The sequence below is a fragment of the Venturia canescens genome, chromosome 1 (genome assembly GCF_019457755.1).
Source record: "Venturia canescens isolate UGA chromosome 1, ASM1945775v1, whole genome shotgun sequence".
NCBI classification, from domain to species: domain Eukaryota; kingdom Metazoa; phylum Arthropoda; class Insecta; order Hymenoptera; family Ichneumonidae; genus Venturia; species Venturia canescens.
Window position 1 is genome coordinate 3765219 of NC_057421.1, and position 16640 is coordinate 3781858.

The following is a 16640-nucleotide window of genomic DNA, read 5'->3' on the forward strand; positions in this document are numbered from 1 at the left end:
GTGCCCAGTGCGCGTACCCGTAATTGCGGCAATGAAAATTCTAATGACACCGCACGCTGTCAACCGCTATGCGAGCGTGCGCCGTGTCTCTTATCCTTCGTGCTAAAGCAGAGGATCTCTGGATAAGTCAGGAGTTAACAGTCCCGCGGGTATAAGGCAATATCATAAAGCGTCGAGAGTTCGCGCACTCGTCCTCTTGCCCCCGAACCTCTTTACCTTCGCTGTTCTCGATATACGAAAAGTGCCTCTCTCGCCGCATATAAAACACACTCCCCTCTACACCTCATCTCCGCATTTCTCTTTTCGTACCATCACCGTCTCGTGTCCCTCTGGATGCGCCAGTATTCGTATTTTAACCTTTACAGACGTAACGCAGTCGCTGTATGTATACATATGACAGTTTACATCTCCGTATCTATATGTATACAAGGTGCGGACATTTTCTAACTTCGTCTCCGGAGACATACTAAATTTATGCACCCTTCGCTCACGCAGTGCTGCACAGAATCACCTAGCTTTTTATGCGTGAGGTTATACGAGACTTTTATGTTGTTTATAGGAGGAAATACCATTTTTATGACATTAAAGAAAAGCCATCAAACGACATTTAGCCCGAGGCATGCGCACGTGATATCAAAAAGGAATCGTGCATGTTTCGTGCTCGATCGAATATAAATTAATTATTTGCCGGAATATTGGCGGGATATCGCCCGTGGCCAGTTTCAACGAGTGAAAATATTCTTTAGTATTACAGTAAAAGCCAACTTCTGGTATGAAGCTATAAAGATTTGACAGCTCCGATGACCATGAATCAAACGATGGTGATAACGAGCCACGTTGCGGATAGTTATGAAGTGTAATCGATGTTAAGTTCTACGGCCCCCTCAGCACATTTTGTATCGCCATAGGGTGCCGCTAGTCATGCGAAATGCTTACTGAGATTGTTCGCAAGTTAAAGTGGACAAAAAATCAACGCGGTCGTTCCAACTTTACAACTCTTTTTTTTTCTTACCATGTTAAATTCCGCTGAGAATTTTTGTACAAGCAACGAGAAGGGAAAATAATTTCTGATTGTTTACTTTGTTGACGATCGCGCTATTGCTGGCAAGTATTTTCACGTAAAAAATTGAATGTTTATGAGCCCACAACCCGAAGCTACCTATTCCGCAATAAATCGATGAATTTATGGGGCGCGGACTGGTGGAATTACGAAAAAGCCAAACCGATTAATAACGGGATGAGTAATAGCGGTGTGCACAGCTTTCCTCACGGTATACGTACATCGATATATCACGTACAACATTTTTTCTCCCATTCTTCATCTCGGATATCGAACCCGAGACGGGTTATACTTGCAAATTTCTTGTCCACATTTGGTAGACCATGTGTACATACCGTTTTTCTCGAATCGTCGATACATACAGCGACGCTTACGTACGAACGAGGCTCATTTTGTTGCACCCTTCTCGAACACGCCCTCTGTCCTCTATTTGCTAACTGAAAAGAGTTTCTTTTCGCACTTTCTCGTCGTGCACCTCCCCCCTCATAAATTCATGTTGTCCGGTATTTCGCTGCTCAAGACAGAAAGATGCGAAAGGTACAATTGAGAAAGAGTTAAAAAAAAACAAACGTTACATCTGACACAGGAGGTGGCTGTCCGGAGTTCAGAGTTATCGATCATCTTCGAGGAAGCTTCGAAGTGGCTGGTGCAAAGAGTCCCTTTCCCTTCGTCCCTCTCCCCCTCTCCTCGTTTCTTTCGTGCTTTTGTTATGAATTCGATACAAATATACACACACGCGGCGAAGAAACGATGTAAATTGATTGTCGATCGATGGCAATTATTCGAGCGAAGCCCGCGGACTTTGATTGCGAGGTTCCCTCGAGCACTCCCTACTTACTTCGGATCAAGGCTTTTTTTTTATTCTCCTTGATCATATTCGAAGCCTCGGAGTCTCGAGACAACTACCAAATTACCGAATGACGGATCTCGCATGCTCGTCGACAGCTCGAAACTTCAGGCGGTTATACATTGCTACGATTTTTCGCGCGCGCGCGCGCGCGCGCGTATATGCATCGTGATAGCGAGAAATGCAAGAGAGGCTTGGGGGAAGGGCGCGCGTCCCATCCGTTATTTTTCAAGCTGTGCTTCTTCGAGACTTCCGGCACGCGCCCCGCCTCTACACCGCCGGCCATATAGTAGCACGCCACCACGTTCAAGTGTACCGCGAGGTTCTTCTTTTCATTTCTGAAGCGATAATAAATTCTGACGTGCCCTCTCCACCTTGAAATTTTTCAACAGTCACCTCGACCGATAATCCTTTCTGTTCGTATTTTTCTTCCTCTTTTCTCTTTCAATTATTCCGCCGGTCTAGGCTGAAACTTTAAATTATGCATCGGGGTGGTCGCTATACTTTCTCGTCTCGAGCTGTAGCCCATTATCTCTAAACTATTCGGCCGAGAATAAGAGTAACGCTAATAGAACATGCCCGTGAATTACGAAATTAATACCTTCGCATTTGGCTCTCCCGCAAGATCCTGGCGTTCGTTCGTAAACATCGTCGCACAACAGTGAACGAGAGATCGGAGGAAGAAAAACTCGTTGAAATATCGCGATCAATTCGTGTGAGAATTCGTTCGATCAATAACTTTGTCGTAGAACATTTTTATGCTCCCAATTTCGACAAGAATTAATTCGAATAAATATCCTTTCTCACGAGTACTTTGCGAACGGGCGGAACGGTTAAATTCACGTCAGAGACTCGTTTATCTCAGGAGCCACGCAACGCTCCGCTCGAGTCAAAATGTATATTACGAAGTAACAAGAGGAGCGATGATTTATCGGTGAATGGTGGTGTCTCCTCGGGATTTAATAGCGTGTAAGTACCTCTCGCGATTACGAAGTACGGGGTGACGTTCTACAACGAGCAAATATACAATCCCTGGAGAGCGCTCGGTTCATACGATCGAGAGAGCTAAATGCTGCTGCTGGTGCTCATTAAACGGGTTCGCTTAATGCTTAGAGAAGCCCAACCAAGTGGTGTGTCACTCGGGCGCGTTCGTCCTTTCGCGTTGTTCCGTGACGCCGCGCTTCGCGAGTGTCTCATTAGCGACAGAATTAATTGGGAACCAATAGCCAGAAAATCTGACATACATACAAGCATATAACGAGCCTTGTACGGTTATCTTGTATGAAATATTGCAGTTGTATCTAAACCTGGAAGTGAATACGTCGAGGGAAGATGGAATAAAATAAAAGCTGAACTGCTCCACCGTGAGATTAATTGTCCTCTAATTGGCAGAGTCAATTCGATCTGTCAAAAATGATAAAAATCGATGGCTACATTCTTGCCCGGCCTCGAAAGCGTTGCCAAACTTTCTTTTTCTCGGCGCCGAAATGTCCGCGCTGAGAATACGTCTATATATACTGCTCTCGTTCACGTACCATATAAGAGTATTACTGATATAATACTCTACTTGCGCATACTCTCATAAATCACAACTCACCGGAAGAAGAAAGAGAGACGGAGAAGCGTTGTTCTTTCGGTTCCATTTATCAAACTCGTCCGCCCGTGGACCCCCGTTCCCTCGTGAACCCCTCAACTATCCTTACTTCGTTGTTGTTGTTGTTTTTTTATCTTCTTTTTTCTTTTCACGCCCACCCGCGTTCACGGATCCCGAGAGCACGAGCAACCGGCGTTACTTTCGGGATCAGTGTCGAGGGAGGGCGGATATAAGCGGCGAAAGCTGTGAAATGGCAAAAGTGTAAGAAATACTAAAGGAATGGGGATAAAAAGAGGTCTCGCGCCGCCCGGGGGACATGAACAAGGTCCAAAAAGCCCACGGGATATGCTTGTATATTTACGTATACAAATGAGAATTCACACTTTATATACGTATGCAAAAGAGTGTGAACGCAGACTCACGAATAATTCGGTTCAGTGTGCGAGAAGCGATGTAAGAAGAGAAGCTGCAAGAGACCGGTAATTTTTCAATTTGCTTGTAAGAAGCCTCGAGACGAAGGGAACTCTTGCGTTTTTATCGAGAGCCACGAGCCTTGCATCTGTTATTTTATGAATGATTATTAAGGGTATAAAAAAAGTTTCAAACAGGTAGCTCTGAACGCGGCGTCCACGCTAGCCGGCGTTAACAATTCACGGATCCATCCTGCTCGCATACGATGATCGGAAACATATATTATGTATCACTCAAGCTGGCCGTGTTTAAGAACCGAAAAATTATCCACCGCGTGAGTCAACTCGGGGAATATCGCTCGAGCCTTCGTTCCTATACGTTCTGCGTCGATTGTTCTTTCGGTCGGAAGACTCATGAGCGATTTTCTTACCAGCTTCGGTAAGAGAAGCGGCTATATCTCTCCACATCTTTCTTCCTTTCCTTCTCACGTTCCTCTCCTCGTTGCCCATCGAGGGACAACTATAAGAAGAAAAGAGTAAGACCGATCCGGTCCGGCATTCTCCTTCCTTCTCCTCTTTCACTCTTCCCTTCTCTCTTCCACACACCCATAAGTCATGCTAGGTGTTCCCCCGGTAATGACCCCCGGCTTCTCGTTTTACTCATATCCTCCGGTGCCGCTGCCTCGCCGACGCGAATTACACTACTCCGTTTCTCACTCTCTCTCTCTCTCTCTTTCTTCCTCTCCTGCTCTCATCATCCCCGTTCGTGTATTCCCACGTGAATTCCGACTCTCCTCATGACGGCTGGTAATGCAAGCCTCGTAATTAAATGACTCGCACTTTTTTTTCTCTCGTGTACATGCAGATGAGAACTTTTGATTTATTAGATTCGCTGAAATTCCGTTTGATTGAGACCATTATTTCTCAAGAAAAATTCATTTACCCATATACATTCTTAAATTAACCCTTAAGTCCTTATTTGGAGAAAATCGTCCTGTTTATTTGCATCAGAAGCTGACACAAATCATCGTGCTTTAATGACCCCCGAATCTCTCTACAACTGGCCAATTCTTTTGCTCACAATTCCTTGCATTCAAAGGACCAATTTTACATATAATTTGACAATGTAAATTCTACCCTTTCATATATCTTTCTAATTCTAAAACGAAAATTTTGTCACGTTTCCAACAACACGAAAGCATCCTGTTACTGGCCCATGACTTTAAGCTTAGAATACATTCTCAGGGAAAGCGAACCCGTGCGTTGCCCCTTTCAATTTAGTCCCTACATTGTAGCGATTGTCAGGCTTCCTATATAATATTACTATATACGTAAAAATATACGAATATATCTATAGGTCCGTAAAAAGGCGTGTGCTTCTGGTGGTACGGTGTAAAGCCATTGCTGTTGTGGCGTATCGCAAAAGGACGAGAGAGTACCTTATCGAAGCAAGATCTTGGCCGGTCATGGGGGTTAACTCGAGATAACGCGATTAGTCGCGCTCGACCGGTCTCTCGCGCCCCCGCTTGCTCGCGCGAGCCAACTCCGGCGAAATTTCAAGCAACGCATCAGCAAATAAGCCAGCAGCTCGAACACCGCGTGATGGTCCAACTCGCGTAGAGTGAAAATTGAAGAGGAAGATCCTCTCTCGCGGTCGGCTGTATCAGTTACCGTTCGCTACTATCTGATCTTGTACACAAGGACCCCGAGAGACACGAGCGAGGGAGGAAGAAGACTGAGAGCCTGGTTTGTTTTATAGTTCTCGTGTGCATAGCCCGTTTTCAACGTTGCTTCTCATAAGCACATGTATACGTAGTACCTTCTGAGATATCTTTGCAGCACACGTTGTAGGGATATATTTGTATGCACAAGGAAAACCATATAACTAAGAACAGACGCGTACGTCGTCATATTTTTCGCGTTAATCTTTAACGCGCGCGCGCGCGCGCTCAAGACTCGACATTTGTTTTACGATTCGGACGAAGTACGAGGGTCCGTAGGAAAACGCGAATATATGCGCTTTCGTGGCGCCTCACATCGTACATCAATGTAAACTTTTTGAACCCGTATTTTCCTGCTGCTTTTCGTTCTGAGCAGACTCGAGGAAAAAGATAAACGTTCATGAACCGAGGCTGCTTGGAACAAACAAACAACGTTTTTGACCCTTGACAGTGAGGCTCTGGGATGGAATATCGAGTTGGAAAGCCCCTGGGCTGTTTCGTACCAGGTGCCCTCGCTCCGGCAGCTCAAGTAAAATGAAATTTTGTTGTGACTCTACTTTTTGTTTTTTCCTTGCCATCCTCCGGTTACTGTTCTTCAGACTTCTCTGCGCTCTCCATCGTGTGGAAATCCAACAGTGATCTATCAGCTCTCCGAATCTCGCGATCGCGAATAGCGCAATTAATTATGGAACCGTTAGAACGGCCCTGAAATTGTCGGGATACCGAGATGCCCGCAGAGTATATAGAAAAAAGGGGAAATCAGAAGACGCAGCAAGGTGGAAACGAACAGGTGCGCGTCACGATGAATCGATGCTACTTCATGCATAGTCTGACATTTATGGTGCAACCAGCACGAGACGAGACCGTTGCCTGCTCCGACAAAACGTGGCTCCCGCTCCTTCGTTACGTACCCTCGGATGCGGATCAATTTATCAAACTGTTTCTTCTTTTCGACAATACCTGTATCGATGGATGTTTGTATTTATTGAAACTGAAGCGCGGAACGTGTTCCGAAAATACTCGAAATCTGCAGCCATTTCCTGCAGAGTTGTTTTAAAATTTGAACTACTTATCCAACGCCCGTATTGACCAGTATTCAATTATTTCTCAGCTCACGTTCCACTTCCACGAGTATCGAGAGCAGTTTTTCAAGAGTATTAAAGTTCAACGTGTTTTCCAGAATCACCGTCCAAAATAGCTGATCGTTTAACGTTCGTCGTGACGATCCTGTGCTGCCATTAAGATCAATTACGATATTCCATCAATGACGGCTGGCCTCGGAGCCCCGGAACACGGGATGCAGATGTGAGTGCTCGGGCATGGATTTTATTCGCAGGAAAGAGAGAATAACGGGGGGAACATTTTTCCAACATGATTATAATTGGAGCGGATTATTAGCGGATTATAATAGAAACGATCGTGATTGAAACACGCGTGTAGGTGTCAGTCTTACTCTAAATATTGGAGGTAGGTTATATAACTTAGGGTCGAGGATGGTTATATAACGATGAAGAATGGAAAATCGGTTTGGACGGTGTGATTGAGCGAAGCCATCCCGAAACGATGGTATTCAACGAGCGATTTATACGTCGAGATCTAAAACGCTTTTCCATGTTCACGTCGACGAGCGAATATCTCACGTGGCATATGCGCGCTAGTTGCACAGGTTAATTCATCAAGCTTCCATTGGATTGGCGAGGCATCAGAGGCAGGAGCCAGAAGTGGCTTAATTGAGAGTTTGATTGGCGGTGAGCCGAGCGAGATTCACAACGTTAAGTATAAATTCGTCGACGATATTACATATTCACCTGACGCTGCTAGTGACACGGTGCTAATACCGATCTTCGTTGTGTCCATGTCCCAGTCGGTGTGCCCCAGTGTGCGAGTGCTGAATAAACTGTGCTTCGAGCACAGAACTGGCATCAGGGATGGGGCTATTTTCCGCAGTGATCTTCGCTCCATTCTCTGCTCCGCTGTCGTCCCTCCCTCTAACCGGCTGTGAATTTATCCCGTGTACCATTTGCCGCAAAGTATATAGAGATAAGTTATTGTGAGAGAAAAGAGTGGATCTCGTAAAGTTGCATGGCTAGAGGTGGCCAGCCAATCGGAAGATGACCGAAAGCTCAACTGGCGTTGCTCTCCGGAGTCTTGGTTCCACCCCCACCTGCACGAACGGAGGCAGGGGATATGAAAGGAGAACGCTATTTACCGCTAGTTTACGTGTATGTGTGTGATCATGAGGCGAGTCTCAACTGAAACGAGCCAGCGCTAACTTCTATTTACTGTGGATGCAAGACGAAGGTAGACGCTCGCGAGCTCACAGCGCCTGGGCTCACGGACTCAACCGAGCGCAGAGACCACGTCGAGCAAGATATGGTATAGGATGACCTACTTAACTCGTACTTAGGCTCCTCCTAGGAGAAGGGGCCATCCGACTCTGAGACGTTGCTGAATCGCGCTCAACGATCGGAAAAGTCGCCGGTGTTGAGAGAGCTCCTCGAGATTCTCGCTCGCGCCTCTCGCACGAGCTCTTACTCCTCCGCGCTAGCCAATCCCGTTCTTCTTAATACCTCCCTTCCTCCAAACTTTCCTCGTGTACTCGAACGTATCTATGTGTCGAGGGGTCGTTGTATGAGTGTGCAAATATCTGTAGCTCGTTTCGCGAGAATGTCTCGTCAAAATTTGAACCAATGAACGTTTGCGTTTTAATTACATTGGATGCTCATTCAATTTCTGTAAATACGCTACAAGAATAGTCTCCGTTATCGATATTTTAATTGTACGAGGGCAAAATGACTTCCGATATCCAATCCCCCATCGCTCTGTTGCAAGTGTCATCTTGGGGGGAGAGCGACTCTAAGAAGTTATAATTCATTCATCTGTCCACAGAATGAAAGATTTTTTTTCAACTTCATCCCCTCTTATCCACCGAGATATCCCAGGAGAGATAATGCACTCCCCGGTGTCGGCAATCCTTTACGTCGCTGCGCTCAGAGTGTAATAATTCCTGATAATTAACATCGACGTTATTTATCGTCGGTAGACGTGGTCGATGATATTTTCCGATAACGCGATCGCCAGAGGGTGTGTATCGCGATGAATACATGATATTTTTTCAGCTGTCTCTCCCTCGGCGAAGGGAAACGTGAATTATCGTGCAGCCCTCCGGATCAATGTTTCGTTTCGATTTTCAGACTGGATAAAAAATAAAAATCCACTCGAGGAAAACTCTTTGCTGATTTTCCTTGGGGTGATTGAGAGTGCGCTATTATTAACAGGTTCGCCAAGCAAAGAATTCATCATCGCATGGATTGAGAGATCGTGAGCCGTAAAAACTGGAGATAAGTTAGGCTCCGTGGGAAACGATGATCCATTGGCGTGTCTACGTACAGGAATCCAGCAAACATCGAGAACCGCCCATCTCGCATCACGAGACACGCTTGTATTGATCTTGCGCGCAAGTACATACATACACCGCGCGAGTTAGATCACAACACATTTCAGTGTTACCGTAATCTCTTACACGTCGTTAAAAACACGTCATTAACGTTAAACGCGCTCGCCTCGGAGCGAAGACTCGCGATGACGAGAAGAATGCTGTATCCTGTAACAGGATCGCGCTAAACAAATAGCTGTCTCGCAAAAAGGCGCACTTGGGGCTTGCGGACCCGAGATTTTGCGCTTAACACACTTCGAAACGTGCTCATCATAATTCTGCGAAGGCATCGACACTTGAAGGAGCGGAAAACTGCGACGGTGAATTGAGCCTTCTCATCATTTCGAATCGATTCGTAAATTGCTCAGCTTTTCATCATGAGAATAAACTCTTTGCTATTGGAAGATGGGAACATCTTTTCTGATTTAAGAGAAGAGGGAGAGGTTTCAAAATCGATCATGCGGAAGAATTAGAATGTTTAATACTTAGAAACGATCGATGTTTCGATGCGAAAATAAACAATTTCTTTTTTTAACCATCGTAAATACGAGGACCCCGGTAGCAGTTACGAAAAGATCATCGAACGTATTACAGCCCTCGTTCAGCGCATAGAAAAAAAAACACTCCATTGATCTCGCCAAACATTTTCTCATCGCATATCTTGATATATTCAATACCTTAATGAATCGATAAATTATATTGAAACGAAAAACCAACACTTTGGTTTGTTGGGAATTTCTAGAAGCTGAGCAGGGCAAATTTATCAAAAACTCTTACTATATTAATTGAAAAATAGACTCACCTTTGTAATCTTCTGGATACATGAATTATCCAGTGCAATCAGAAGCTATGGTATTCGCGATCAGCTTAAATTTTAAGATGATCCTATCTGCAAATGTCTCCGCGGTGTCCGGCCTAAGTAACCTCGCTCAAAATATCCTGGCAAAACAACGATGAACAATATAACCTATGAACAAAATAACCACGAGAATAATAATCAAAATGAACTGAAAGTAATTACGGGAATATGGAAAATAATTGAAATATCCATTTGAAATATTGATTACGGATAAATATGAAACCCTATGCAGGAGTTTCATTACTAGATTCGAAATGCTTGATTATAAATTTATTGTTTATTGTTTTTAACATGTTCAAAATCTCAAGATGTCCCGAGAGCACCCATGCTGTAATTCTGTAATTTTGTTTCCTCCGTATTGGTAGGTTCGTGTGTGTGTTTTTGTTTATTTGTTTGTTTCGGAATATTAGAGTTATTTTGTATATCGGTTATATTCATCGCGGTTATTCTGTTAATAGGTTATATTGTTAATCGGTTTTCTTTGTTCATGATTATTCTGTTCGTTGATTATTTTGAGCGAGGTTACTTAGGATGAGAATCATCTCTGCGGTATCAAATATACACAATCCCTTGACGCGTAAATCTCGACGTCAATTCTCGTTCGATCTGTGATCCATTGATCGAATTGTACTAAACGTAATGTGTCTCACGTTGATCTCGTTTCTCATTCTTCCGCCTTCCGGCAATGAAAAACCTTGCACAATATACCGATTCATGTGATTCGTTTACTAATGATCGGTACGATTTGTTTTCACGAATATTACAAAGCGCTAAAGTCATTGAAACAATATTTCATTTCATATTAACGTTCCATTGTCTCGGACTGTCAATGATAGGAAACGATTAATCTCTCGGTTCGGTGGTGGTACCTCGGACCTCGTAGTTGTTCGAGCTCATAATCGCGTCTTTCGCGTCCGAAGACAATTTCGCTCTATTAGAAAAATGTAGAGAGTAAAAACGTTGCGTTATACGCCAATCCAGTGGGACTAAACGAGGCGGCATGAGCTGGGAATGAGCGCGGCAAGGTCCTTCCCACAGCACGAAATGTACCAGGGTCTTTTGTTGTACGTAGCTTTACAAAATCAGAGGGACCATAGAGTCTCGTGCCCAAGCACGACGACGACGGAAGCTTGCCTCGAGCGTTTCGTTGAGTACGGTCTCTTAAGCATTTTTCATCGCTCGCGTTGCAGCAACTTTGCGTCACGAATTTTCAACTCGAAGTATCAAAGCAACGGAAAATGAATAATCTTCGTGTAGTTCGCGTCCGAAATGTTAGTGTGATGAATAAATATACGAATTGAGGGGTTTAGTGGCTCGATTACCATTATTTAGTGAAGTTAACAATATATTTGATTGAAATTTTGGGGGAATTTAGGTCTCGGAGGATAAAACGCTCAGTAAAAGCGGACGATCAATCATTGCCGGCTGGGAAGAGTGGAAGAGGCTGTGTGGGCTAGAAAAGACCGGTAAAATGGTTCATCAAATTACGGGTTTGTTAGCTGCTTCATTAATACCAAACACGAAAGAACCTTGACTGAAAATAATAACAATCAGAAGCGTTGCTCGATGTCTCGAAACAGGACTTTGGCTTGCCGTTGACACAGTCCGAACCCTTGGCACGAATGAATTGCTTTTTAATTATTGAAAAAAAAAACTGAGGATAAAAGTTGTACAAGCCTCTCGAAGAAACGGGACTAGTCGAGTTTTCCGCGTCAACGCGATGCTCACGGGAAATACATATAAAATTATTACTAGTCCCTTGGGGAGCATTTGCTCTCGCGTTAGCGAGTTACTGATCTGCCCCAAGCGCATAACGCAAAAGAGTCCGTATAATGTTAAGTGTATATACATATTTTGATCTAAATATACGGAGAAGCAGGCAGGAGCACAACGCAAGCGCACACGGGTATCATCGTGAATAGGGAGCAATCAGATATCATTAGGGTTTTTATACGAAGCCGTTTGTACAAGTCTCCTGAGGGCAGACAGTCGAGTGCTATATTCCCACGATCACAAATCTCCAAGTACCTGCTAACCACGCAATACTATCCGTGTATCTACATGAAACGTTAAAAGCTTCTGTTCACACAATTCCGCGTCCAAGTTGATTGTATTTTATTAACTATTTAATATTATTTATATAATTCATCGCTTCAGATGGTATCGATGCTCGGACGGATGATCTAAGAGGCTAAAGAGGATGAAAATTTATGAGGATTATCCGTAGTTTAGCCGCGAGTATATTAGAGGCGTACGTTCGGTGGAAAGCGATTGAATGAAAAAAAAAATCTCTCGCTCGCTCAATCCTACGGAACGTCAGTCAATTTTAACGAAGCGACAGAGTCTTCACTCTCTTTCTCTCTGTGTATTCTCGCGTCAGCGCATGCAGCGCCAAGTATCCTAATGGGATTGAAAAGAGATTAAGGCGTTTCGTCCGGAAGAGGTGAATACAAGTTGGAGCAACGAGCCAAGCGAGCGCAGAGAGAGAGAGAGAGAGAGAGAGGAAAAAGATAAAGGAAGAGAGACGACGAAACAGAGAGATGCGAGATGATGGCAGAGTGTGGAGAAGGGAGAATAAGAGAACGCGAGAGTCGCTGATAGACTCGCTGAGGGGTCCATGGGCGCGCGGATAACGAGAAAATCTCATCGGTTCTCGAGGGTGGGGAAAGGGGAGCTGGGGGAGGGAGAGCGAGAAGCGAGTCACGACGCCGAGAGACGTCGCCGTGTTGGTCGGCGCACCAGACTTTCGTGCGAACGGACATATCTCTCACGAGGGACGAAGATACTGAGCAATAGAGCAAGCACTTCGCTACAGAGCGTTTGCCGTTTTCTCTAATTCTGCATGATTGATGGCGATCCACTGATTTTTATTACAATCAACGGAGCCAGAGCGCTAAGACTTGGGCGCTGATGTATGAACATAAAAGCTTGCCTGCTACAGGGAAATAACGTTTATTGCGACAGAGTGGCAGCTGTGATTACCCGTAGAAATTTGCGTGGCTTTTATTCGCAGCGAGTGTCTTGAGAGACGACACTTTTGAGCTCGACCATTCTTCCTTTATTTCTATATTCTTTCTCTACTTATTTATGCAACGAGAAATAGAAGCAGGAAACGGAAAAGTGCCATCAATTGGACTGAAGTCAGCCGCGTTAAGAGCACCATCTAATCTGACATCGGAACGGTCGTTTTTTCATTCGCTTTTCTCAGCAGCAACAAAATTAAAACGAACATACGCAAATGCAAACAAAGTTATAATAGAGCGCAAGGTCACGTTGCCCCAGCTAGCTGGTAGTTTACTTTTCACGCAATATCAACGAGCGTACACTTCGTTTTTTTAATTCCCTTAACCAGCTGAGAAACAGACACTTTTTAATAAATGCGCATTTAAAATGGACGCTTTTCTCGCAACAATCGAAAGGTTAGACGATGTGTTGAGCGTTCACAATAGTAACGTATAAAATTGCTAACCGTTATTTCCCCGCGAGACGGTACCTTACTCGTGGGTAAGTTTGTTTTTCGGCTCGTTGAATTTACAACAATGGAGGCGCGGGGTTACGAGCCGCCGCGGCAAATGTAAAACCAGAGCAGCGAAAATGCAAGTGCGCGACTGAATGAGAGAATTCACCGCGGATGGCTCTCTCCCTTTGTAAGACTCTGCGGAAAGGCGCCTCGAGGTGAAGTCCCTCGTGGAGGTTTAACAACCAGAGGATATTTCTTGTGCGAAAACACATTGCATACACTCCACTTCAGGCGTTGTATATACACATTCACACATACAACACGTAATACGTACGTGAGGTGATGGCGCTGACGGCGTTAATTAGTAAACTCTCAAGGAAATGCATTCATTCAAGGCCAAGATTCATTATACCCATCGGACAGACACGAGGGACGAGAAGGATATATAGAAGCTCAGACATTGAGACGTTTCAGAGGGATGCGAAAAACGCTTTCTTCAGGTAGACTTGTTACGAGTCCCGCCAGTACAGAAATGACTTCACCTTCGCGGTTCATCAAATATACATATCCCTGTATATGCATGCGCTTTCGATGCGTGTATATATATATATATATAAATACGAACAGCTGCTGCCTCACTATATTTACAGCGTTGAGAGATTCTTATGAAAATAATACGTTTGGCGCCGAAACTTCATTATCTCTGGTCAAAGTACAGAGATTCAAGAGGGTGCCACCGCGTGTACTATTATAGAAATCCCTCAGATTCATTCCGTGTACAGACAAGGCGTAATACGTGTCCAAGCGAGCGAATAGAAGAAGCTTCATTAGCCCTCAGCTGGATACAGATTACGAGGAGGGTTAAAGTCACTCCTAAGACTTCAACACGTTTGCGAGCCTCGGCGATGCTCGCGGACGTAGGGCGTAATACGTACGGAAATCAAACTCCATAGCTGCAACTTTTTGGACGATCAAATTATCTTCAACGCTCGATATCCCTGGTTGACGTTGGTTCGAAAATTCACAATCGAAGATCACTGGAATTACAATAATTCAGAATTCACCAAAAAATGAGGAAATAAAATTCTTCGTACTCGAAGTTCTCGGTGCACCAATGACGCTGTGTCTTCATTTACATTTGAAATTGCTTATATACCTTTGTGTAAGTACAGTTCAATATACGTGTCGCTGCACATAGCCCTTCGTGAGAACGAAGAAGAGCCAGATCTCCGCCTCCTCCTCCTCCTCCTCCCTTCTCACTCGCTCATCCTTGACTGCCGAATCAATTTATTAAACATAATGAAATACTGAGAGTACACACGCACAGGACTTTATACACGAGTAATTAACATAGAGCCGCATCCATTGGACGCGATCCTCGAGACCGAGCACACCCTCCTCTTGTATACCGATCCTAGATAAATCTGTCGCGTATAACTCGAGCACATTGCGCGAAGAGAGAAAGAGAAAAAGGGGGGAGAGAGAGAGAGAGAGAGTAGGTTGCTCGCCGATAGTTGACTAAAGCTAAATTCTCTCACGCAGCATCTCTCGAGTTCTGGGCTCATTCGTGTCGTGAGCATCACCATGCATTAACATAGATGTATACGTTTATAGTCAAGCTGTGTATGATAAATTCAGAAGTCTAGAAAAAAAGGGAAAAACACGACTAACGCTTCGTGTACACCCACCCCATTCGATCAACGATATCAGCATCAAACACGTCTCTTTTTGCACTGACGCCTCAAGTCCTTTGAACATCTTTCTCCTAATGGTCTTGAAAGTGCTCATAAAAAAAGGTAAATACGAAGGGAAGATCCCGTCAGAGGGCGTAGCTTGGAAAAAGGATGAAGTGCCGTATAAAGCCTTGAAGAACTATGAGACAACGTTGTTGCCGTTGGTCTCTCACGCACCAGTGCTTAATATATGTGCTGCTTCGCCTCCCCCATATAATGTACCACCCTCACTGGCCTCTGCGCCAAAGATACATAGCTCACTTTATTCATTTATTTATCCCTCCCGTCTTACCATCATTCCTATACAGCCCTCCAGGTACCAACAATTTCTAACTCCGCTTCTCTCTCTCTCTCTCTCTCCCCCCCGCGTCTTTATCTTCCTCTTTTCTCGGGTCATTCTCACTAGTACGGTGAGATAATCCCTCCCTTCGACCCCCATATACAAGTCAAGGTCCTGTTGGTAGTGTCCCTCGCGTCCCTCTCTCTTTGCCTCTCTGTCTTTCGTGAGAGATCGTTTTCTCTATATGACCCCTCTCTTGTAATCCCTCTTCGAGACTGTCTTGCCTGATACTGGCAAGCACATGAAGACTTCTCGTCGATCTCTTCTCACTCTACCACTTCGGGACTCTCCCGTCCTTTTTCTCAGTTTCTTTTGCTCTCTCTCTCTCTCTCTCTCGCCTTCTCCTCCCGTTCGTTCGTCTAGTCCTTGACTAAAGCATCAGCAGCAACTGCAGCAGGTACGACGGTGTGCGAGAGCCGCGCCACGTTGCAACTCTCGCGCCCACCGAGAGATGCACCAGCGTGCAATGCTGCAGCGCGACCTACCGTTATGCGGTTAACGAGCTACCCGCACAGCTACACTATCCTCCTTGAGCCTCTTCTCTATCCCTGTGTTTCTGTGCTTCTTCATATGTATATAAATAGACGTATACACAAACATTGAGAACGTCTCCACCAGTAAAAGCGGCAGCATTGCGCATGCACGAAATGTAAACGTGGGAACCGGAATTGGTCGGCCTGTTGGAGGGCTCGCTCTTCGTCTTCTTCTCCTTCTTATTCTTCTTCTTATTTTTATTCTACTGTACTATCCGTTCGAACATCCCCGAAGAGCAATAAGCTGATCTGGTATAACCTATGCCACGCACACAAGTGTGCTCAAGCGCTCTCTACCCTTCGATGCTAACCATTCGAATCGATTTATCGAGTTGGAGCAGAAAAATAATGTTTTCTGTATGTCGAAAGCCCGATCGTATATATCCGCTTTTGCAACGTATAAATTCGAAAGCTTCGGCCTTTTATCAATTCGCCGTTTCTCTCTTTGTTTATTAAGAGTAACCGCCGGTCAATTACGCGCGCAACACGAGATCATTTTATTTTTATCTACACCTGGTAATCGATGTAAAATCCGATTACTTCAACACTCGATATTGAAAGCCTTGGAGGAGCTTAAAAGGCCGAGTGCGATTAACGATTCGGAAAGAAAGCAGAGAAGGAAGAAGAGTGAGAGTGGTGGGTGCGAG

At 44.7% G+C, this 16640-nt stretch overlaps 1 protein-coding gene across 2 annotated transcripts in view; it reads left to right on the forward strand.

Annotated features, from left to right (window-relative positions):
* LOC122406535 (zinc finger protein squeeze-like) overlaps positions 1 to 16640 on the forward strand; it is a 284687-nt gene that overhangs the window by 168076 nt on the left and 99971 nt on the right. The gene's annotated exons all lie outside the window — the stretch shown is intronic.